We start from the raw sequence: 23934 nt of genomic DNA, 5'->3' as shown, positions 1-23934 counted from the left end.
AAGGGCTGAGCCTGTTTTGTGGACTCCCACAGGAAGTGGTGGGCTGAGAGCACAGCTACAGACTTTCCTGTGCAGCATAAAGTGGCCCAATTTGCGCAAAACATTCTTATCTGATGAAGAACTGGAAGTGTGAGTGAGTGCTCAAATGTTGGAAATAATGCTGGGTCTCTGCTTCACTGTTCCCTCAGGTTTCTTTCTCTGTGTTCCTTCTTTGTCTTAAGCAATCACGCTGCGTTCCTGATTCTTTTCTAGCTTCTCACATGGTTTTGATTAGGAAGGACAAATATAACTGAGAACAGAAATGCTCCTGGTTTTTCTCATCTTCTTTTGGATGAAAGTGCTTAAGTGTTAATCTTCCTGTTGTAAGTTTGGATCAGGTATACGTATATATATTTATATACCTCAACCTAAAAATGTCCCTTTTTATCCTATCTTTTTAAAAAAGCTGTCTTGGAAAAAGATGTATTAATATGACACAACCAAACTAGGCTTGGCTACAAACTATTCTTGGGGCACTTGGGTGTCTCAATTGGTTAAATGTCTGACTTCGGCTCAGGTCATGATCTCAGGGTTTATAGGTTCCAGCTGCCCCCCGCTCCCCACTGGGCTCTGTGCTGACAGCTCAGAGCCTGGAGCCTGCTTTGGATTCTGTGTCCCCACCTCTTTCTCTCTACCCCTCCCCCACTCCCCCACATACACACACACACACTCTCTCTCTCTCTCAAAAATAAAATAAACATTAAAAAATTAAAAGAAAAGTATTCATAAACTGAACTGTCAATCAGATGTTTTGATTTTCGTCCTGGCTCAGCATCTAGCGAGCCGTGTGGCCCTGGAGAATTTATTTGAAGTTCCTGGTGTTAATTTTCTCCTCTCTAAACAGGACAGAGTTGGATTAGGTACTCTCCCAGGTGACTCCCAGGAGATTTTGCTTATCTGTGTCAGGGGCATTGGTACCAACTTCACGTGGTAAGCCAAAATGAGCTTCCTTACCTACACGGGAAAATGAAGGGGAAGAAAATCCCAGTCCTTGTATTTATTTCCCCAAAGAAATTAAAAACGACCAGAAGATAATGTTCATTACAATTTTTCAACAACATTTTATTAATGACTTAGCTGTAGCAGGAACACAGGATTCAGAGCTCTGCACAATCCCAAACATCTAGAAAGCATAGGGTAAATATCTGCTGGAGGATGTCCTGCTCAAGGTGCTGACAAGGTTGCATAACCCAGTGACAAGAGCCCTGGGTTTAAAAACTGNGAACAAATGACATAATGTATATGAAAATGATTAACAATGTATAGAATATTTGTAAATATTCTTGGACCACAGGTAAGCTACATGTCTTCGGTGGTAAATTAAGGAAGTTGGCCTCTGGGAGTTATGACGTGCCTTCAGCTTTGAACATCCTTTACTCCGTGACTTGGCTGAGCTTCTGCCCCCAGGCTGCAGATGTGCCTGACACTTGCTGTGTCTGGAAATTTGGAGAGAAGCTAGGAGGTTCCTATCGCTTCACCCCTGGGCCTACGTTGCAGGATGCGGCCCTTTCTTCAGAGACATCAGTGGGCCTATCGACTCATCTTGTTAACCTTTAACTACTACTAAGTCATCCCACTCTGGGGCTCCCTGGGCTGTTATCATGAAAAACACTCTAGACCCAAAAGGCAAGATGCTTGCCCTTGTATCAGTGTGTACGCTTGTAATCGAAATGAGAAGGAGAAAAACTTGTTGGTAGTAAGTAGGAAAAGAAGTCAAGTTATGCACTTTTCCACTTCGATTGAGTATTTCTTGCTTTGGTTTTCCCGTTTACTGAAAATGAGTGCATTGCTGGTAGGAATATCCTAAACTCGTGATGAAATGACTACAAGAAACGATTGTTTTCAGAGTCCCCTGAAAATCTAAGTTACGTATTGTGAAAGTGGGTTTATTGTTGTGAAGTGTAAGTCTTTACCAGAAGGATGTGGGTTCACACCTCTTCCACCTTCGGAAGACCTGGGTGCTGGGCCCTGGGAACGTGCTCCTCCTCCAGCCCAGCTGTCAGATGCCTGGGAGTGCTCCCTGGACCATAAGTGCTCCCATGGAGCAGCCTGTTGCATAGAAGGTGTGAATGAGGGCAATTCTCCAGGCTTTAAGAAATGAAGAATAAAGGGGCAGAGGAATCGATCAAGGAACAAAAACCTCAGTTTACGGTGAAGACATCTTTCGAGGTTTGTGATACTCATTTTTGTATTTTGGGATCAGTTTTTACTCACTGTTCTCTCTTGCTTATCCCAAAATGACTGTCAGTAGGATTATTCATCACCCATGCGTCTGTGTATCACCAGTATGGCAAGGGGTATCTCTGCTATTTTTAGACACGATGGTTATACAAGCAAAAAGGGCACATTCCTCTTCCATTCTGCAGAATGCCGGCCACCCCCTGGCATGGGACCGCTCTGAAGCAGCGTTTTACTTCTGGCTATACAAAGGCTTTCTTTCACACGGGAGTGTGCAGTGGGTTGAGGGAAAACGGAGAATAAAGGAGAGATATTTCCAGATCTGAACTTGAACAAAAGTTACTGCTGACAGCCGAGTTCACTAGTGGTCAGAACTGAGACACGCAGACAGGCATGGCCTGTCTGAGGGCGGGGGGCCAGCACTCTCTGCATGCTAGGACATCGTCTCGGTCTCCAACGACTCACAAGGGTGGAACGGAGTTTGAAAAACCCCAGAGGGCAGAATCGATCTTTGGGGAGTTGCCCGGTTTAAAGGCTTAGTAAATATTTTGGTAGGGAAGGGATGGTACCACGGGGTTCTAATTAGCACGAGCGAGCTTTTTCCTCGCCCTCGTTGCTCGCGATCAGGGATACCTGGCTTCTGGGGCTCCCTGCTAACTTGTCGCCTCCCCTTACCCTCCCCCCATCCCCCCACTGCTGCCAGAGGTTATCTTAAGAACCCGAACTACCTCAACCTGAAGGCAGGACTGAAAAGAGGCCACCAGTGCCTTTGCCTGTGACCTACTTATACCCTCGACCTTCAGAGATGAGAACCTGATAAGCTGCCCACACCCCCTGGCCTAGGATTCACTGGTCTGTCGTTTTGGCTGGGAGGCAGGACAGCTTCTGGCAAACTTCATAAGCAGATTTTCTCAGTGATAGGAAACTTCTTGCTGAAGGCATGCAGCTCTATTTCCCGTGGTTAAAGTATTCAACCTAGAGAAGATAGCAGAAGTCACCTGACCTGGTGTGAAATATAAAGGAAAGTTGTCTTTTTCTTCGTAACGTTTTCTTTTTTTCCCTTTTTTGAGCTTCTATTTCCTTAAGGGAGGTGCGCTTTATCTTTAATAGGCCAGGCTCACATAAGAGAAGTTGGGTTGGAATTAAGAAACTGGTATAGTATTACACCTGCTCTATACAGCAGCCAGCAGTAGCATCATATATGGCATTTAAGTGCTTTACTCGCTTGGATAACACTGAAAGCTTCTCCTGTCACCGTCACCGGATGATCTCTATGCATGTTTCCGGTGGTAGAGGAGGGACGTTGTCAAACTATCAGAGAGCAGAGGGCAATAAATGGAAGCAAAAGGAAAACTAGTTCACATACCAATGTCTCCACCCCAGATACCTCATGTCTCTGAGTCTGAGAAAAACCCAGGCTGCTAGGCGAAGCGAATGCCCCTTCGCCTCCGACTGTCACAAAAACTGGACCCTCATCCGCTCTTCTACTTCCTAGTCTGGAAATGTCACTTACAAAGCTGGGACTCCTGGCCCAACAGGCACAGTGCCTCCCCAGCCGCTGTGGCACTAAAACAAAGTAACGGGTTGGAAAGTGAGTGTAAAAGTTTAGGATGCACAAAGTCAGAAGTCCGCAGAAGCGTCTTGTCGAGTTTTACTACAGAAAGGATATAATCTTAAAAGGGCTCTTTTCCTGTAACAGTCCAAGTAAACAAATGTCGCAGGCGTTTTTACAATTTAGCAAGTCTGCATTTCATCAATTTGCTGGGAAATTAAACAATATACCGATTAAAACTCATTAAAAATTGGAAACTCTAATTCTGAGTTTTATTTATAACTCAAGTTCAGTGAGTTGGCATCAATCTTTTAGAGAGACAGAGTATGACTCTGAGTCAAGACCAAATTGATTCCAGCTTTCTCAATTTGTGAATTTCCGTTTTGTTTTCTGTTGCTTCTACAGCTGCTATGATGCTGTTCCATTTTAAGGCTGCCGGTTCCATATGAACCATTCTCACCCTGGACAGACCAGGAAAGGGAAGGTACAACATCCAGGAGTCTGAAGTCAGTATTGGAGTGAAGTGGGCCAGGCTCCCATCTCAGCAACGAAAGTTAATACTCGATCAAAATCCTAGCACTTTGTTACCAGTGGGGATGGGGACAGAGACGAAGAGCCCAAAGGCCATTTTCCTAAGCCCATCAAGCTGGGTAGTGACTTTTGCAAATCAACTCTTGTACCTTCATTTTGATTCTCCTTAGATACAGAAGCAAAAACCACAAACCACAGTTAGAAATGCTTTAGGCTTTGTAATATGAAAATCTAGAAGATGCAGCTTACTGCGTATATATGATTTAACAAATTACTTCAATTTTTGAAGAACGAACCTCAGTTTCTTCATATGTATGAGGGATGCAATAATATCATAGTACATATGTTAGGGTGTTACCTTGAGGATTTAAAACATTATTAAATGCCTAACGTAGACCTTAGCTCATAGCACGTCCCAAATGAAGCGAAGTTGTAATTCTTATTTTGCCAAATGCTTTTTCTGTATCACTTGAGATGATCATATGAGGAGTTTTCCCTTCATTTTGTTAATGTGGTGTCTTACATTGATTAATTTTTGTACATTGAATCATCCTTGCATTCCAGGAGTAAATTCCACTGGGCCGTGACATATAATCTTTTTAATATACTACTGTTGAGTTCAGTTTGCTAGTATTTTGTCAGGTAGTTTTGCATCAGTCTTCATAAACGGATATTGATTCTATAGTTTCTTTTCTTGTAACCTCCTTTCTGGGTTTGCTATCAAGTTAATGCTGGCTTTGTAGCATGAATTAGCAAATGTTATCTCCTTCAATTTTTTGGAAGAGTTGAAAAGTCGTATCAACTTTTTTTTTTTAATGTTGGTAGACTTCTTCAGTGAAAGCATCTAGCCCTTGATTTTTCTTTATTGGGAGGTTTTTGAATATTGATTATTCTTCTTATGAGTTTTAAATCTATTCATATTTTCTATTTATTCATGATTTGGTTTCGCTAGACGTGCATCTCTAGGAATTTGTCCATTTTGTTCAGATTATCCAATTTGTTGGCATACAGATGATCATAACACTCTCTTTGATTCTGCTTTTAGTTATTGGAGACTTTGCTCTTTTTCCTTCATCAATCTAGCTAAAGGTTTGTCAATTTTGTTGATTGTTGCAAAGAACCGACTTTGGTTTTGTCAGGTTTTTCCATATTGTTTTTCTACTCTCTATTTTGCTCTGCTCTAATTTTGCTTATTTCCTTCCTTTTGTTATCTTTGGGTTTAGTTTGCTTTTCTTTTTCTAGTTCCATAAAGAGTAAGTCTAGGTTATTGATCTGGGATCTTTCTCTTTTTTTAAATTCAGGCATTTAAGCCACAAATTTCCCTCTTAGCACTGCTTTTCTGCATCCCAATAGTTTTTGTGTGTTGTATTTTTGTTTTCCTTTCCATTTGTCTCAAGGTATTTTCTAAGGTCCCTGTGATTTCTTCTTTGATTCATTGATTACTTAAGAGTATGTTGTTTAATTTCCACATATTTGTGGGTTTTCCTTCTGTTACTGATTTCTGGCTTCATTCCACTGTGATCAGAGAAGAAATTTCATATGATTTCAGTCTTTTACAGTGTATTAAGACTTGTTTTGTGGTCTACCATATAGTCATTCTGCGGAGTATTTCAAGTCCAATTGAGAAAACTGTGTATTCTGCTGTTGTGGGGTAGAGTGTTTTGTGTATGTCTGATAGGTTCAGTTGGTCTGTAGTGTTCAAGTCCACGGTTTCCTTTTTGATTTTCTGCTTGTTTGTTCTGGTCATTTTTGAAAGTTTCCTACTATTATCTTAGAGTCATTCTCCCTTAAATTCTGTTACTGTTGCTTGATACATTTTGGAGCTCTGAAAACATGTATATCATATGTTTTTATAATTTTTCTCTCTTCTTGGTGAATTGGCTCTTTCATCAGTATATACCTTTGTCTCTTACAGTAATTTTTTACTCAAAGTCTCTCTGGTTTAATATTAGGATAGCCACCCCAACTCTCTTTTGGTTATTAAAAATATCTTTTGCACCATTTAACTTCCAACTAAGTCTGACTTTAGAACTAAAGTAAGTCTCATGTCAACAGCATATTGTTCAGTTTTTAAAAATCTATTCTGCCAACCAATGCCATTTGATTAGAGAGTTTAGCCCATTTACATTTGAAGTAATTGCTGATAAGGAAGGACTTACTTTTGCAATTTTGTTGTATTCTATATGTCTTATAGCATTTTCTGTCTCTTATTTCCTGCATTACTGCCTCTTTTTGTGTTTAGTTTTTGTAGTGATATGTTTTGATTCCCTTTTCATTTCCTTCTGTGTATATCCTATAGAGGTTTTCTTTATTGTTACCATGGTGATTACATATAGCCTTTCAAAGTTATAGAGATCTAAGTTGAATTGACACAAACTTAATTTTAATTGCATAAAAACCCTACTCCTATAATATCCACTGCTCTTAATGCTTTTGAAGTCACAAATTACATCTTTCTACATTATATGCCCATTTACATAGATTTATAATTATGCTATATGTATTTGCCTCATACATCCTGAAGTAAAGTTAAATTAAAAATAGAGTTAACTCCAAAATTATAGAGGACTAAAATTTTCAGTCTCACTCCTTGACTTCCGGAGAGGGAAAGGGGGCTGGAGTTTGAATGAATGTCCAATGATTTCATCAATCATGCCTATGTAAGTGAAGCTTCTGTAAAAACCCAAAGGATGGGTTCAAAGAACTCTTGGGTTAGTAACCTTGCGGAGATGTCTAGAGAGGATTGAGTGGGTTTTATGCATCTCCTCCATCTGGCTCTTCTTGAGTTTTATCCTTTTATAATAAACGAGTAATCTAGAAAGTAAAATGTGTCTCTAAGTTCCATGAGCCATACTAGTAACTTAACAAAACCCAAGGAGGGGATCATGGGAACATTTTGATCTCTAGCCAGTCCATCAGAACATAGGTGACAACCTGTACTTGTGAATGATATCTGAAGTGGGGGAGTCAGTGGAGGTCGGGTGGGGGCAGAGTTTTATAGGACTGAGCCTTTAACCAATTGAATCTGACAGTCCTAGAATTGAGTTCACTGCTTGGTAGTATTGGAAAAAAAATCCTCCAAGAAGAACTACCTTTAAGATCCACTGTAGAGCAAGTTTTGTAGTAATGAACTTGCTCAGTTTTTGTTTTTCTGGAAATGTCTTAATTTCTCTATCACTTTTGAAGGCTAGTTTCTGGATGGAGAATTCTCAGTTGAGGGTGTTTTTTTTTTTTTTTTCCAGCACTTATTAAATATATCACCCCACTGCATTCTGGTCTGCAAGAGTGCTGCTGAGAAACTGCAGAATAATCCTATTAACGATCATTTGTCTCTGATGAGTTGCTTCACTCTTATTGATTTCAAGATTCCCGGGGCGCCTGGGTGGCTTAGTCGGTTAAGCGTCCGACTTTCGCTTAGGTCATGATCTCGCGGTTAGTGGGTTCGAGCCCCGCGTCGGGCTCTGTGCTGACTGCCAGCTCAGAACCTGGAGCCTGTTTCAGAGTCTGTGACTCCCTCTCTCTCTGGCCCTCCCCTGCTCACGCTGTCTCTCTCTCTCTCTCTCTCTCTCAGAAATAAATAAAACATTAAAAAAAAATTTAAAAAAAAAAGATTGACTTTGGCTTTTGACAGTTTGATTATGTGTCTTTTTAAAAAAAGATTTTATTTATTTCTGAGAGAGAGAGAGAGACAGCGTGAGCAGAGGAAGGGCAGAGGGAGAGGGAGACACAGAATCTGAAGCAGGCTCCAGGCTCTGAGCTGTCAGCACAGAGCCCTACACAGGGCTCAAACCCACAAACTGTGAGATCATGACTTGAGCCGAATTCGGATGCTTAACCGACTGAGCCACCCAGGTGCCCTGATTATGTGTCTTGATGTGAATCTCTTTTGGTTATCCTAGTTAAAGTTTGTTGAGCTTCTTGGGTTTGTATACTCATGTATTTCAGATTGCTGCAACCTCATAATAAAACTTTAGCAAAAGAGGGGCTGCTTCTCATGGCTGTGCAAAGAAAATGGTTTCTTGGGATGGAACTTACTCCTGGTGAAGACTGTTAAAACGACAACAAAGGATTTATAATTTTACACCAATTTATTTGGCAAAGCAGTGGCAGAATGTGAGGGGAATGACTTGAATTTTGAAAAACAAGTTCCAATGTGAGTAAAATGCTATTAAACAACATGGTGTGCTACAGAGAAATCATTCATGAAAGGAAGAGTCAATTAATGGCCAACTTCATTGTTGTCCTATTTTAAGAAGTTTTCACAGCCATCCTGACCTTCAGCAATCACCACCCTGATCAGTCAGCAGCCATTAACATCAAGGTAAGATCCTCCACCAGCAAAAATATTACTACTTGCTAAAAACTCAAGTGATGATTAGCATTTTTAGAAATCAAGTATTTTTAATTAATTTTTAAGATTTTATTTATTTATTTATTTATTTATTTAGGAGAGGGAGAGAGCGAGTGCATACATGCAAGGGAGGGTCAGAAAGAAGGAGAGACAGAATTCCAAGCTGGCTTCACAGTATCAGCTGCAGAGCCTGACGCAGGGCTTGAACTCACGAACTGCGAGATCATGACCTGAGCCGAGATCAAGAGTCAGACATTTAACCAAGTGCACTACCCAAGTGCCCTAGAAATAAAATATTTTTTAACTCAAGTATGTATGTTGTTTTTCTAGACCTAGTGCTATTGCACACTTACTAGGATACAGTGTAATGTAAACATAATTTTATATACATTGGGAAGCCAAAAAGAATCATTTGACTTGATTTATTGGGATATTCATTTTATTGCTGTGGTCTGGAGCTGACCCCACAATATCTTAGAGATATTGCCAATATTGATCTTCTTGATGGTATCCCATAAATTCCTTAGATTCAGTCCACTTTCTTCATCCTTTTTCTTCCCCCCAGACTTGAGAATTTCAGATGTCCTACCTTCATATTCTGTTTTTGTTTTCTCTTGCCTGTCCATATTTGCTGTTGCAACCCACTAGTGGAATTTCCATTTCAGTTATTACACTTCTTCACTTTAGAATTTCTGTTTATTTCCTTTTTATAATCTTCATGTCTTGATATTCTCATTCTTTAAATATATTATGTCCCTCATTTCCTTTAGTTCTTTGTCCATGTTTTCCCCTAGCTTTTTGAGCGTATTTAAAAGAGTTATTTTATGTTTTGGCTGTTGTTGAGAGTGCTGCTATGAACATTGGGGTACATATGCCCCTATGCATCAGCACTCCTGTATCCCTTGGGTAAATTCCTAGTAGTGCTATTGCTGGGTCATAGGGGAGTTCTATTGTTAATTTTTTGAGGAACCTCCACACCGTTTTCCAGAGGGGCTGCACCAGATTATATTCCCACCAACAGTGTAGGAGGGTGCCCATTTCTCCACATTCTCGCCAGCATCTAGAGTCCTCTGACAGTTACCATATGTTTGCACGATAGGAGGATTAGGAGGAAATTAACAGAGGACCACGGGGGAGAAGAAGGGAGAAATAGGGGAGTAGAGGGAGGGAGGCAAACCATGAGAGACTCTTGAATGTTGAGAACAAACTGGGACTGATGGGTATGGGGGGGAGGAGGAAGAGGGAGATGGGCATGGAGGAGGGCACTTGTGGGGATGAGCACTGGGTGTTATATGGAAACCAACTTGACAATAAACTATTAAAAAAGGGAAAAAATAAAATAAAATATTCACAACAAAAAAATAAAATAAAAGAGTTATTTTAGGGGACACTTGAGTGGCTCAGTCAATTAAGCATCTGACTCAATATTGGCTCAGGTCATGATCTCATGGTTCATGGAATTGAGCCCCATGTTGGACTCTGCATTGGCAGCAGGGCCCCTCCTGCTCACACATGCTCTTTCTCTCTCTCCCTCTCTCTCAAAATAAATAAATAAACATTTTAAATACATAAATAAATAAATAAATAATAAATAAATGAGTTGTCTTAGTCCTTGTCTAGTTAAGTCCATTGTCAACTTTCTTGCAGATAGAGTCTGTTTCCACAAATTAAAGGAATTTGTCCCTTCAATAAGCCATATTTTCCTGGGTTTGTTGTTATTGTTGTTGTCATCATTATTGAAAATTAGGTGTTACATTATTATAACAAGGTGATTTTGGAAATCAGACTTCTCCCCTTCCCCAGGGCTTGCTTTTTTTGATTATTGAAGACTGTGATAGTCCCTTTGTTTTGTGACTTTTCCAGACTATTTTTGCAAAGTCTATTCCTTGCCTTGTGGGTTCATTGAAGTCTCTGTTACTTTAGTTTGTGTTGAGCTAACACAGTTTGATATTTTATTAGAATGACAAGAGCTAAAATAGACAAAAACACCAAGATAGAGCTAGAGCTAGAGCTAGAAATAGAGATGATAGAGATGACAGAGATAGAGATAGAGATGATAGAGATGATGGAGATAGAGATAGATAGAGATAGAGATAGAGACAGAGGTAGAGATACCAGTGGTGAGGTGGGGGATTGAGGAGGCATTCCCCACTCATAGCCTTGGCCGATCGTCTCTATGCTGGGCTACTACTCCCTGAGTTAGGCTTGCTCTGAGCCTAGGGATTAGCCTTAGCTAAAAGTTTAAAGTGTTCTCAGATTTTTGTGAGCATCTCTCTTACCTGGGTAGGCATGTGACTTTCTAGATTCCCTTATATAAACAGCTGCTTTTGAATCTCCTGATTTCCCAGACAGTCTTACCCCACTTTGTCCTCCAAGCCTTAAATGGTCTCTTGCATGTCTCCAGTGAGAATCTGTTGCCCCAGGTGTGTACGGTGTGTTTTCCCTGGTTGCTTTTATAAACAAAGCCTGCAGCTCTTCTGGCCTGTGTTCTGAGTGATGAGAGAAAGTGAGAGCAAGTCAGTTCTTCAGGAACCCCCAGCCGGGCTAGAACAGATGCACACAGCAATTTGCAGGTAAGCTCTGCTCTCTCCCTCTGATTTGAAGAGTGGAACTGGGAACTGAATTTGCCGCCACTTGGGTCTAACCCGGTTGCCATCTGGGCAACGGTTTTCCATGACCGGATGAAGGAGCTTCCTAGGCCAACATCTTTCTGATGTCCCATCGCTATTATCTTATGCAGATTTACTGCACACCCAAACTGCACTGAGCTGGCTATTTTCTCTTCGCCCTCCAGACACATTCCCCACCCCTCCCTGTCTTAGTCTGTGTCCAGCAGGCTGATCTGCACGAGCCACATCAATGAGCTCTCAGCCCCAGTGGGAGGAGAGGGAGGCGATGCATTTAATTCCCTTCCTGCAGTGGACACAATGTGGCCACATCTTTCCACCCAGTGTCACAGCTCTCCAGTGACCCTCTGCCAGTAACAACCTACCCTGAGAGCTTAACTGGCCCATTTCCCTGCAGACTTGGGCGTGATGAAGAAAGGACTTAACCAATCACCATCACCTTCTGCTCTTTTAGTCCCAAGGTCTTTCACCATCCTTTGTGCATGTGCCCAGATCTTTCCGCACCTCTGTAACTTACTCTTTTATGAACATTCCTTACTTCCTCAGTTTGGGAGGGCCATCTGTTTCCTGCTGGAACTCTGAGGGACGCACTGCACCATTGGCTGCTATTTCTCTTTTAGAGAAATGCATCTGATTTGGGAGAAATGTGCTCAGATACCAGCAGATTCTGGAAGGTACTTTGGGTCAAAAGATAAGAATTCACTTTCTTGAACAAATTTGTAATATTCATGAGAATGATACTCAGCTTGGGGTTCAGGAAATGTGTCTTATGAAACACACAGCCTTGGTCTTGAATTCTGAAATGTGAAAATAAACTTATGGCCCAATTCCTAGAAAGCAAGGGCACTAAAAGAAGACCACCCTCCTTTGGGGGTGGGAGAAGCCATCTGCAGTCACAGGAACCTGTCCCATGAACCGGAGAGTACTGCCTTTCCCCAAACTGACAAGTGTCCAGGTGGAACTGAATAGGGATTGTCTCCTCTATCTAGAAAAGAGCTACCTGGGGCGCCTGGGTGGCTCAGTCAGTTAAGCGTCTGACTTTGGCTCAGGTCATGATCTCACAGTTCGTGGGTTCAAGCCCCATGTCAGGCTCTGTGCTGACAGCCAGCTCAGAGCCTGGAGCCTGCTTCAGATTCTGTGTCTTCCTCTCTCTCTGACCCTCCCCTGCTCATGCTCTCTCTCTCTCTCTCTCTCAGAAATAAATAAGAAACATTAAAAATTTTTTTAAAAAATAAAATTAAATTTAAAAAAAGAAAAAAGAAAAGAGCTACCTATGGGGTAAGATTAAATACATTAATTGCTCCTTATCCAAATTAATTCTTCTTGTTGACAGGCCTTTCTTAAGCACAGACCCAATGAGGCCATTTTCTTTGCCAGAAGGCTCCAGTGGCTCTTGGACCACAGGACAAAGAATGACAAATACTCAGCCTGTGGGTGGCCACTCCCACTCCTGGCTCGCAGGGCACACTTGTCCAATAAAGCTGTTCTCAGCCAGGGAAACTTTCCATCGTGGCTTTCCACGTAGCCAATACTTAGGTTGCTTTTCATTTTTAAGGTAAACGTATTTCCCATCTTGTCTTATAAGATAAAATATATTCTAAATTCAGAAGCACAGCATTGCACAAATTGGGCCCAATCTTCCATTCCAGAGCCATAGCATGCTTCCTCTTACCCTTTTGTGCCAAACTGTTAGCCTTTTTTGCACTGTTCACAGCATATATTGGATGTTAGAGATACCCGTTAGTCTAATATTGATAGGGTCCTATGAATTGAGGTTTTCTTTAAACACACACACACACCCACAAAATTTAAGTCTGTGCCAAATACACTTAGAATATTGCAATAGCACCAGGTAATATTTGTAAATTAGTTTGGAGCGTTTGCCCATACATTTATTTATATTCATTTAAAGGGTGGAAAGCACTTATTAGGTAAAAAGCAGGGGAATATACTCCTTATGGAGCAAAAGCAACATGTTCAAGCCCAATGTGCTTGTCACTGACTCTTTCAAGCAGGTGGCCTGATGAACTTGGCCTCCTCCCTGCAGAGCGGTCAATGCGGTCGCGCGTGAGGTCAAATCTTTTCTTAGCTGTACTGCAGCCGTCCAGACTGGAGCTCATTGTTTCTGAGACAAGCCCCAAAGCAAATAACAAATTCCTGCTGTTCTCCCAAGTTGTCTGAATTTTACCTCTCCTCGGAAAAGCCGATGACATCATTTATCTGCCGACTTTCTTTTAGGTGTGAACTTATTTAACACTCATTTACTGAATTCACATTAGAATTTCGGCTTCAGTTTCTTAAATAGAAGAGAAAATAAAAACAGGATCTTTAAATTGGAGTTAAAATTTTTCTTTGTGTCTAGAGAAAGGAAATCAATTCTAAATATAGACAACAATGAGCAACTACTTATCTGTGCCATGGAGACTGTAGCAGGTGGAAGTTCATATGATTTTCATGCTACCGTTGTTCACTGGGGGACAGCGCTGTGTCAGGACCAGGCTGAAAGCTGGCGAAGACGTGAAGGTCAGCAGAGGCCACCGAGCATCCTCTCAGAGCACACAGGCTTGTGGGGACAGGAGACACGCACACAAATTGTCGTCACCCAATTAATTTTAAACTTCACTCTTTATTTTTTAAAATATTTTAATGTTTATTTATTTATTTTAACATTTTTATTTTTGAGAGACAGAAAGAGACACATCATGAGCAGGGGAGGGTCAGAGAGAGAGGGAGACACAGAATCGGAAGCAGGCTCCAGACTCTGAGCTGTCAGCACAGAGCCTGACGCGGGGCTCAAACCCACGACCTGTGAAATCATGACCTGAGCCGAAGTCGGACGCTCAACCAAGTGAGCCGCCCATGCGCCCCTAAACTTCACTGTTTAGGCAGTATTTTCAAGCTCCCTTTAGTGAGCACTTAGTACATGATGGGTAATCATTATTTTACCTATATTATGTCATTCAATTCTCATGGCAATTCGATAAAGTAGGTATTATTCTTTCCACTTCAGAGGTGATGAAAAAAAAAAGCTCACAAAATCAGGGTAATGTGAAGTTTGATTTGTTAATAAACCCATGCCAATAAGGAGCCAGAAATTAATGACTGGAGTTTCATTTTTAGACATACTCTGAGAATGTTGAAACATAGTAACACTGCCAAGGTTACAAATAATCCCAAAACCCAATTGTCAGCTCCTGAATAATTCAAGAAATTCCAAATATGTGCCAGTTGATAGCTGACAACCCAAAAGATATGTATATATTTTTTTGTTCAGAGTAATTTCTTTACCAAAATCTTCTTTAAACAAATAAACCTACTGGAAAATATTTTCAAAATCTTTTTTTAAGGTAGCAAAAATAAATTTAGACGCAGCAAAAAATAATTGTCAATTTTGATCTCGGCAGAAGATTTATCTTCATAAATAACCCAGGGTGGTATGTGGATGTGTGGCCAAAAGAGATAACATTATAAAATATCAACGAGAAACAGTCACAATAGTGGAGTCTGGGAGTGCAGATATTTTAGATTTGGCATATTTGGAATAGCTTTATTATTATTGTTGTTTTAACATATTTTGAAAGTGGAAACAGTGAGCAAGGACAGGATAATACCATCGCCATGAGCGCCTTCAGGTTTTCTGTCCCTTCCAAGATGGGCACAAGCTCGGCAATTCAGTTACTTGCATAAGACATTACAACTGTTAGAATTTGAAGAAATATGCGTCTCTTTCAGGGAAACTTCTCTGGGGGCCAGAGAAGGGGTGTTCTTGAGATCCTTTCACACACTGAGGGACTGGGGTTAGCCACGGATAGGCACCGGGCTTGAGTCTTATACAAGATCTCGTGGGCATAGAGGCCAGAAGTGAGTGGAGTCAAGAAAAACTGGTGAACAAAACCTAAACTGGCTTCCAGCAGCTCCCTGCAGAAGCGCCCTGCACAAATGCCCAAAAGCAGAGCGCAGTCCACCTGGAAGATGGCTCTAGAATTCCATGATTTCCTTCCATAAGGCAAACGGTGATGAAGTTGGAAACCACGGGCCAGAAGGTCCTGCATAATATGTGGGGAGAAACAGAAAATGGGGGAGGGGGTGGAACTTGACTTGCACATATTAACTCAATCAGCAGAAGCTGGAGGTAGTAGTCCAGGATTCCAGACCTACGGAAATAGCACATCTCTGTGAGCTGATGTGCACCTGTGCTTGTGAGCTGGGAGGTGAACCTCGAGGTGGGTACAGGGGTTTCAGTTAATCCAGTGGCATAATGTAGTGTGGAAGCAAGCCAGCTCCAGAGGTGGGCGTTGTAGATGCAAGGAGCAAAANTAAAATCGGGGGGTGGGGGGGGTGGGGAGGGGAGCAATTGTTAGTTTTAATCTTGAAACGGGATTTATATAACAGGATTTACCAGGTTTGTGTTATATATATATGTGACCCAAAGTGCAAAGAGAATAGAATATCAACTAGAAACCAATTAAAAAATTCGAGTCCTACCATCTTCCAGCTGCGTGGCCAGGAGCATTTTGCTTCACTTCTGTCAGCCTCAGTTTCCTCATCTGTAAAACAGTGATAGTTAATGAATCTAGTTTAGGGGCACCTGGGTGGCTCAGTCGGTTAAGCGCCTGACTCTTGGCTTTGGCTTAGGTCATGATCTCTCGGTTTTATGAGTTCAAACCTGGTAGGGGCCCCTGTGTTGACAACACAGAGCCTGCCTGGGATTTTCTCTCTCTTTGCCCCTCCCTGACTCGCACTGTCTCAGTCTCTCTCAAAATAAATAAATAAACTTTAAAAACATACTAGTTTATAGATTTCTTATAAGGGCTGAGAGATTAACATTGCCTGGTACTTGGTATTTCATCTCATTATGTATTAGAATGATCGTCAAAGATCTACTAACATATTTAGACAATAAAACTTGCCCTTAACTGTACACGATTCGCCAAAAAATTATTGTCTTTCTGTCTTTCTCTCCATTCCCTCCCTAGCTATGTCCTAGCATTGAAGAATTTACCTGGAAAGTCAAGAGAGTCTCATTTCCTGGAACTAAAGTAAGTATGTCCCCTACAGGGTTCCTCCTCACACAATCTCAGAACCCCCTCTTCCGAAAGCCCACCAAACCTTCTCCGAGGATGACCTAAACACAGACGGTCAGCCGGTGCTCCACATTCCAATCAGAGAAAACAACCGTACAATGTTCTACGGCAGCTCATAGAAAGCAGACAGTCTCCTTATGGGATCCTCTTTCACAGTGCTGAGAACCCAGCTCTCACGGGAAGTGTGTGTTGGTGACGAAGGCCAGCAGGCATGGAGGAAGGTGGGGTGGTGAGAGCATTCTTCGCCCGTGACGTCAGAGATCTTCTCAACCTGTGCGATCATTTCTCGCTGTTCCAGATACAGGCCAGGTAGGCAAAAAGGAAGTGGAAGACACCACCACACTTAGACTCCAGAAAGCTTTCATTCCATTTGGATCATCTTGAGAGGATGTGCTAATGAAACAGGGTTTCCGGAGATCCTGGGAAGCACTGTGGGGGGACCAGAGCGGAGGCACGTGGCGGGAGCTTCGGCACCCCTTCCTGCCTGGAGCAGCGCTGCCACGTCACACCATTGTCCTGGCAAGTCGGCCCCGTTCATAGTCCATCTGACTGGTCAGCCCTTTGCTTCCTGACATGCCCTTTCTGACATCTTGCCTCCACTGCACTGCCTTGCTGGGGGGGGTTCTCACCTGGGCTGTCACAGGGTACAGCCTTCAATCAGGATGCCCCCCAGGTATTTCCAAATCATCAGGAGGAATGTGGGCTGACTCCTCCCACTCTCCTTCTCTTTCTTTCCTCTCTCCCTTCCTCTCTTCCTTCCTTTCTCCCTTCCTGCCACTATATTTATCAACTTCCTGCTAGATGCCTAGCACCAAGACTTTGTTAATTACCTGGGGTTAGGCTGAGCACTTAGATTTGAAGATGACAGGAAACAGTGTTGAAAGCACCTAAAGGAGAAGAAAATTTATGGGGTGTGTTGCAAAAAAAAAGCCCTTTGCCAATCAGAAAGATTGTGAAATGATCTGGACTTGAACAGTCGGCCAATGTAGCAGACGGACAAACGGCAAAGCATCCAGAGAGTAGGTACAGAAAGGTAGTGTAAAAATAAATCAGCAGTGCATATCAGATGAATTTGTGCAGTGTTCCTCGTGTTCATCCTGACCTGAGCCGGCCGCAAGGGCAGCTGAGAGAAAAGCAGAAAAGATGCTTTGGGGAAGCGTCTTGCTTTGGAGCCGCTGACCGATACACTAAGTGTGGATTCCCCGGGGATTTCCAGGTGGGTGGCTGTGAAACAGGCAGAGCCCCTACAGAGGGTTAGTGGTTTCCCAGGAAGGAATACATTTCCTGCAGTGACTCACCCTGTGTCAAGGAGGATTTTTGTGACATCAGCTTCCAAGCAGATCATCGAGGCTTTCCCACTCAAGAGGGCATTGGAGCATAACACCACCATGGCCCACACTTTGTTTTTTCTTTCTTGTATTTTCCAAAGGGCCATTTGGAAAGTGGCCTGGCACCCCTGGAAACTCTGAGTAGTGGCTTAGCATCTTAGGAATCTGTCTGTTGTGCTTTGTGGAAGAGTCTGGAAAGGTCTAGTTCCATGTGGAAAACAAAACTCATGATTGTTAACGTGAAAGTGTAACCCTGCTTCTTCTCTTTCTTCTGTTAAATGCTGCAAACCTGAAATAAAATGAATTAGATTCCTTGGATATCAAGATATATCACTATATAAAATCGATTTGCTTTTAGTGCTCTAATTATATTGAATTTGGTCTTTGGATGCACTGTTGCAATGCTTTGCAAGTATTTTCAAATCGTCAATATTTTACTTTTTTATTCCCACTTTTTTTTTTTTTTTAGTGAATCCTAATGCTTTCCAGCCCCAGGCTCGTGGGTCCAAGTTCATCTCTGTGACTGACCCCATAATATTTACTTATTGCATTCATAAAAATAGCCTGCACGCCAAAAGCTGCTGGCTGCAGGAAAATGATAAAATATCAAAATATTTAATCAGCCAGTGGGAATTCCCTTCCGCATTAAATCAAAGGCTCTCTCAGAGGGCTGACTGTGACCTTGGAAGGCCGGCAGCCCTGAGCCACACTGACGGATACCAGCAGGACGGGATGCCTGCTGAGAATTGGTCAGGGGCCCTTCATGTCTTCTGGGAAACATAGCTCTGAACGAGGATTTGGCTTCACTATCAAGGAGCTCAGGGGCAGGTGTGTCGAGGCACCGTGTGCCTTTTCCATCGGGGTTTTTGTACTGTGTCATGTCTCACCCAGGGCCATCCCACCCTGTGACACCTAGTGTGTTCCTCTTTCTCCCTACCTGTGGGGCTCCGTCTGTTTCTCTAAAAGAGGCACCGTGAAGGCTTTCTTTGTCCTTTTTTCTTGTTTTCTTTTTTTAAAATATTTTTTAAATGTTTTATTTATTTCTTTTTTTAATTAATTTTTTTTCAGTGTTTTATTTATTTCTAGGAGAGAGAGACAGCGTGAGCAGGGGAGGGTCAGAGAGAGAGGGAGACACAGAATCTGAAATAGGCTCCAGGCTCTGAGCTGGCAGTCAGCACAGAGCCCGACGCGGGGCTCGAAACCACGAACCACGAGATCGTGACCTAAGCGAAAGTCGGACGCGTAACCGACTAAGCCACCCAGGCGCCCCAAATGTTTTATTTATTTCTGAGAGAGAGAGAGACAGCGTGAGCAGGGAAGGGTCAGAGAGAGAGGGAGACACAGACTCTGAAACAGGCTCCAGGCTCTGAGCCGTCAGCACAGAGCCCGACGCGGGGCTCAAACCCACGAACCATGAGATCATGACCTGATGTCGGACGCTCAACCGACTGAGCCACCCAGGCGCCCCAGTCCTTTTTAATTTTTTTTCCAGCTTTACTGAGATACAGTGGCCTATAACACTGTGTAAGTATAAGGTGTGCAATGTGATGATTTGATACACATACCTATTGTGAAATGTTTATCACAATAAGGTTAGTTAACACATCCTTCAGCTCAGGTGTGTAGAGGGTTTGTTTGTTTTGTTAATGTATTCATTTTGAGGGAGAGCGAACAGGGGAGGGGCAGAGAGTGAGGGAGAGAGAGAATGTCGCAAGCAGGCTGCATGTTGTCAGTGTGGAGCCCGGTCGAGGCTCAAACTCCCAACCTGCGAGATCATGACCTGAGCCAAAACCAAGAGTTGAACACTTAACCCAATGAGCCACCCAGGCGCCACTGTGGAGGTTTATTAAGAAAGAGTTGCTAGAGAGGTGGTCTGGGAAATGATGTGGTGGGGAAAACGCCCCAGGGGAAGTCGTTCTGGGTCTAGCCCTGGTGGCACTGCTACGCGTCTTGACTCAGTCATTGAACATCTCTGGGAGTCAGATGTATCGATGGTTTTCAGCTCCAATTGTTCCAAGAAGTACCCCAAAGTTAGAGAGAGGGTGACTTGAGGCAGTTGGACTTCTAGGCCCCTCCCCTATTCCCATGTCGATCCGCTCTGCCTTATCAATTTTATATTTGGGATTCTGCATAATATTTAATTCATAAACATGTCTTGCTATTAAAAACAAAAGTTCAAAGACCAGTGGACCAAAAAAAGTTTCCTATTCCATATTCATATAATTCGGGGCTCAGTAATATCTCAGACTCCGATTTCCCCCTCCTTGGCATTTCCTACTAGAAGCTGGTCATAACTGGGCAGTTACATCTGCTATGCACTGGAGAGCTGTCTGGGAGTGAGCACCAATTCAGCGTCCACTTGGGAGGCGAGGTTGGGGGGGTTCGGTTCATGGCTGGTGCAGACCCACGAGCTGCGAGCTGAGACAAATGGCCCAATGCCTTCCTCCACTTTGGGGTTAATTTTTACAAGAACGGTACCAAAACACTGTACTGTGTTTTGACTGCTCACTAAAGTTTTTTTAAACTTGAAACTAGTCAAATTGTTTAGAAGCTCGGGGCGATCAGAAGTGTTAAGTCCACTTATGACCTTGCAATTAAAAAGTAAGTCGATTTTTATTCATTTCACCAATTGCAACATTATAGTCCACAATGCCCAGACTAAATGTCCAGAATGTCACAGTTGGTTTTTAGGGAGCAGGGTTCCTTTACTTAGTGTCTTCTTGGATCTATATGTTCTTTTTTCCTAATGCCTAGAGAAGCCCCACCGTCCACGCTCCTCACTGCTACCTGGGAGTCTTCTTTTGAAATAAACCATGGGGCCGACTTCACCCATCATCAACCCTCTCAGTTCCTTCAAACTTCTGTGAAAATCCTAATTTTCTCCATAAGGCTCTAATAGATTGCTGAGATGAGGGCCCAAGGGCATTCTGCATACACTTCTGGAATATTACCCTTGCAACTTCTACCAAATTTCAATCGCCTCTAACATGCATGTAATCTAAAGGCTTTATAAAATTACACTTTATATTTTTAGTTGAGTTTTAGAATAACAGAAACGTGGAAAAGATCGTGCAGAGAACTCCCATTCAAGATTTGGTTTTGAGGTGAGAATTTCTATAATCCTTCTAGGCTACTATGTACCTTACTTAAGTAGATATGGATATGCCATTCATTTGTGCAGACATTGCTGGGTGACTTACCTTTAAAACATTAGCTCCAGGGGCACCTGGGGGGCTTCGTCAGTTAAAAGTCTTGGTTTCAGCTCAGCTCATGATCTCACAGTTTCGTGGGTTTGAGTCCTGCATTGGGCTCCATGCTGACAGCACAGAGCCTGTTTGGGATTCCCTCTGTCTCTCTGTCTCTCTCTCTGTCTCTCTCTCTCTGTCCCTCCCACACTTGTGCTGTCTCTGTCTCTCTCAAAATAAGTAAATAAGCTTTAAAAATTTAATAAAAAAATAAAAATCACACATTAGCTCCAAAAAATGATGAAATTCTTTTAATGGTGCCTTGTTTTTCATTAACAATGAGAGCTCTTAATGATTTTTGCTACTGCTGCTGCTACCATATTTCTGCTTTTGAAGATACTTTTTTTCTTATTTTATTTTATTTACTATTTTTTAAATAGTTTATTGTCAAGTTGGTTTCCACATAAGACCCAGTGCTCATCCCTCCTCCATGCCCATCACTCCCCTTCCCCTCTCCCCCACACCATCAGCCCTCAGTTTGTTTTCAGCATTCAAGAGTCTCTCATGGTTTGCCTCCATGGTTTGCCACCCTCCCTCTCCCCAACTATTTTTGCCTTCTTCTCCCCCACGGTCCTCTATTAAGTTTCTCCTAATCCACCTATATGTGCAAACATATGGTATCTATCCTCTGCCTGACTTATTTCACTCAACATAACACCCTCAAGTTCCATCCATGTTGCTACAAATGGCCAGATTTCATTCTCATTGCCATGTAGTATTCGATTGTATAAATATACCACATCTTCTTGATCCATTCGTCAGTTGATGGACACTTAGGCTCTTTCCATGTTTTGGCTGTTGTTGAGAGTGCTGCTATGAACATTGGGGTACATGTGCCCCTATGCATCAGCACTCCTGTATCCCTTGGGTAAATTCCTGGCAGTGCTATTGCTGGGTCATAGGGGAGTTGAAGATACTCTTAAGGTAATGACGTAACAATTTCATTTACTGCTCATCGAAGAATTCTTTCTTTCCTACAGTTCTCTTCCTTTTTCAATGTCAAGACCTTCACATGGCCTTGCATGGTCAGTTTGGATACTGTGTTTAAAAAGATCTTGGTGCTACCACTGCATATGTATTATCAATTTCCAAGGTGGCTTAATATTTTTGTAAGTAATTCCTATTCTTAACACACACTGGCATCTTACTGGAACAAATGATTTACGCAGATACACTCATTTATATGCCTCCTATGACACCTAAATATGTCCCCAAGTTTGAAAGCAATTCAGAAACAATCCGCCCATTTGTTTAATTCCAAGAGGCATAATTTGAAAATTCTGAGGTGTATGTTAAATTTAATTCTTCACCAGAATGCATAATTTCACTTATTTCATTTAGTGTTTCCATAGATTTTAATTTTCTTTTCAAGCTCACTACTCCTCACAATGCAGAGGAGTAGTTTTACCTATTCCCTGGTTTTATGTGTTAGTTTTAAAATGAATATTTTTCAGGGGCATATGGGTGGCTCAGTCGGTTAAGCGTCCGACTTCAGCTCAGGTAATGATCTCACAGTTCGTGGGTTCGAGCCCCACATCAGGCTCTGTGCTGACAGGTAGCTCAGAGCCTGGAGACTGTTTTGGATTCTGTATTTCCCTCTCTCTCTGACCTTCCCCTGCTCATGTTGTCTTTCTCTCTCTCTCTCTCTCTCTCAGAAATAAATAAAACATTAAAAACTAAAAAAATAAAATAAAATGAATATTTTTCAGAGTGGCCAAAAAGTAACAAAGCATGATAAATAAGTAACTCTCTTCTCCTTTGATGAATTTTTGTTTGCTATTGTTCCTGTAGATGTGTGATTTAAGGGAAAAAAAGAAAACCGGCTCATCTAGCACGGTGAATGCATGTGTGACTGAAGCATTTGAGATGAAGACTTCCTTCCAGAATGAGAGGTGACCTAATGAATCAAAGGTCATCAAAGAACCCATGAAAGGGGAGTGAATAACATGGGTTAGGTGATATTTGATTCTTTATTGCAATCCCCATCACATTATGCTACAAGAAGTAAGAATTGGAGGGACAGTGAATGGATTCACTCTCTTGGAAATATGAGTCTACCAAGAATCGATTGCTGGGCATTGAATGAATTGATGTAACGTGGTCAGATTCCAGAGAACAGGAGCACCAGTCTTCAAAGCCATGCATGTCTAGACACTGAGAATTATAAGTAAAGGAATCCAGCATCACCTGATAGAATTAATATCCATGACATTAAAATTATATGAACTGAAGTATCAAGTACATATCTGCTTGCTCACTGCCACCCCTTCATTCTTCCAATGATCTAATGTTCACTGGGCACTTACAGAATGTCAGGACCTATTCTAGGCACTGGAGTACAGCCGTGAACCAAAGAGCAAAAGTTGGTTAGGAACTGAGCCTTATTCAAACAGAAAAAGTTTACTTTAAGAAAACCAAACAAGGGGCGCCTGGGTGGTTCAGTCGTTTAAGCATCCGACTTCGGCTCAGATCATGATCTCATGGCTCATGGGTTCGAGCCCCGTGTTGGGCTCTGTGCTGACAGCTCAGAGCCTGGAGTCTGCTTCAGAGTCTGTGTCTCCCTCCCTCTCTCTCTGCCCCTCCTCTGCTCACTCTCTCTCTCTCTCTCAAAAATTAAAAACTTTTTAAATTTAAAAACAAAAAGAAAGAAAAGAAAACCAAATAAGATGGAAAAAAAGCCTGGGGGAGAAAGCTCTGAGGGCCAGAGACCCCCATGATGGGTGGAGGATGTGCCTGGGTTGGTGATCCATCAGGAGAATTCTCTGAGCTAGGTGGGAAGTATATTCTTACTCTAGAGGCCAGGAACCGTTTGTCTATTTGCCTGAAAATGTATGCAGGAGAAATACATATGAATATGTGTGTGTGTATAATGTGCCTGCCCCCTTCTCACTCACGCCAAAGATATCCAAATTCTAACCCTTACAACCTCAGAATGTAACCGGATATGCCAAAAATGGACTTTGCGGACATGACCTAAATTACGGATTTTGAGATGGGGA

At 42.2% G+C, this 23934-nt stretch overlaps 2 long non-coding RNA genes across 5 annotated transcripts; one reads left to right on the top strand and one right to left on the bottom strand.

Moving 5' to 3' along the window:
- The first annotated feature begins 1794 nt into the window (after positions 1–1794).
- On the top strand, positions 1795–23297 carry LOC144222142 (uncharacterized). 4 transcript variants are annotated; one of them, XR_013332316.1, is made up of 6 exons: positions 1795–2208; positions 8246–8621; positions 11056–11224; positions 16255–16317; positions 16519–16671; positions 22727–23297. It is a non-coding gene; the product is annotated as an uncharacterized LOC144222142 (long non-coding RNA). The 4 variants fall into 4 exon arrangements; XR_013332315.1 differs by lacking the exon at positions 22727–23297 and having other exon boundaries at positions 11075–11224; positions 16519–17973; XR_013332314.1 differs by lacking the exon at positions 22727–23297 and having other exon boundaries at positions 16519–17973.
- On the bottom strand, positions 15238–16490 carry LOC144222144 (uncharacterized). The gene is made up of 3 exons (XR_013332318.1): positions 16404–16490; positions 15764–15825; positions 15238–15324 (listed from the first exon to the last, which is right to left on the bottom strand). It is a non-coding gene; the product is annotated as an uncharacterized LOC144222144 (long non-coding RNA).
- Positions 23298–23934: the final 637 nt, after the last annotated feature.

Source organism: Crocuta crocuta, unplaced genomic scaffold, assembly GCF_008692635.1.
Source record: "Crocuta crocuta isolate KB4526 unplaced genomic scaffold, BGI_CrCroc_1.0 scaffold190, whole genome shotgun sequence".
Classification (NCBI taxonomy): domain Eukaryota; kingdom Metazoa; phylum Chordata; class Mammalia; order Carnivora; family Hyaenidae; genus Crocuta; species Crocuta crocuta.
Note: the sequence above shows the minus strand (reverse complement) of the source record. Positions and strands in the feature narration are given on the sequence as shown.